The sequence below is a fragment of the Alligator sinensis genome, unplaced genomic scaffold (assembly GCF_000455745.1).
Source record: "Alligator sinensis unplaced genomic scaffold, ASM45574v1 scaffold269_1, whole genome shotgun sequence".
Lineage (NCBI taxonomy): Eukaryota > Metazoa > Chordata > Crocodylia > Alligatoridae > Alligator > Alligator sinensis.
This window is the reverse complement of record NW_005842048.1, coordinates 969,337-970,709: the sequence shown is the minus strand read 5'-3', so window position 1 is coordinate 970,709 and position 1,373 is coordinate 969,337.

Sequence of the window (1,373 nt, the reverse complement as noted above, 5' to 3'; positions counted from 1 at the left end):
TAAAAAGAAAGTTCAGTTAACAATTATGAACATTTTGATTTCAGCTCCTTAGCTCCTCTCTCACTCTTGCTATAAGAGCTGTATTTAGAGTAAAATGGCCTATGTATACAAGGAAAAGAACCGAAGTTTTAATAGGCTGACGGTTTTGCTCTTATTTTATCAAGACTTGTTTCTATGAATACTATGGGTGAGATATCAGACTTGCTGAACTTAGTGGCAACATTTGCACCCACTTCAATGACAATATAATTTTATGCTATTTGTGGTGAACTTTAATTGGAGACCTCATTTTCTTATATAAGTTAATAGGAATTTGTCATGATGTGGGTCTCATATTGGTACTAATCCATTTTACCTGTAAATGCGGTATGTTTTCTATTCAAGGGATAAGCTAGCTCATTGGGAAGGAATTACTAGTTCTCATATTCCTGTTTCTATGTCAGTCTGGTTTGGAGACTTGTGTACCGGTTGTTATGCTATCCAGCTGATTAAGGGATTGCATTGAATCAATCTGTTACTGAATGAGCACCTGTGTAGTGACCCTTCTGTGCTTGGTTATAAACCACTAGGCTAGGGACAGACATTCAAAAAGCCTGAGCCTGAATGGATTCAGTCATTGTAAGTTAGTCTAACCTTCAACACTTGAACCAATTTGGAGGTGGATAGACATTCCCTTTTCATTCCAGAAATGCAGGCACATGCCTGCAGTGGCTCAGGCTAGAAGCCAGGGGGTGCTAGACCAGCCCTCCCTTCCCTTTCACACTGCTGAGCTGGGGGGAGGGGGTGTGGCCAGGTGCCAGCAAGATGCTCTGATGAAGGAGGGGTGTAAACCCCCCCACCCTGCCTGCACTGGCTTGGGCTTTTCCCTGCTGGCTGCTCAAGGGGCCGGAGTGTTGTTAGACCCCAGCCCTGAGCTTGCACTCTGAGGCAAAGCAGGGGGGAGTTGGGGGGTGGGATGCAATGCATGCATCTGTTGGTGATACTGAGCTTTTCAATCTCCCTCTCCATGTCTGCAAACCTGACAGGGCTGCAAACCAGCAGGGGGCTGATAAAATCACAGTGTTATCAGCCCATCAACAAAACAAAAACCTTGCTCCTCTTTGTCTCAGACGGCCGGAGCCGACTTGAGGAGGATTTGCAGATTACTCGGCCGTCAGGCGGGCTGGTGGATGGAGAGGCGGGACACAGCGTATTGGTTGCAAAATAGCTTTTACTTTAACTTTACTTACGCCACTGATGGCCACGACGCAGGTGGTAAGGTTGCTTACGTAGTTACAGGTAACAAGTTGCTTGCGTAGTTACAGGTAACTGGCAACAAAACGAGCCGGCGAGTTTGTAGACAGAAACGAGCATGCAGGATGAAGGGTACGTCC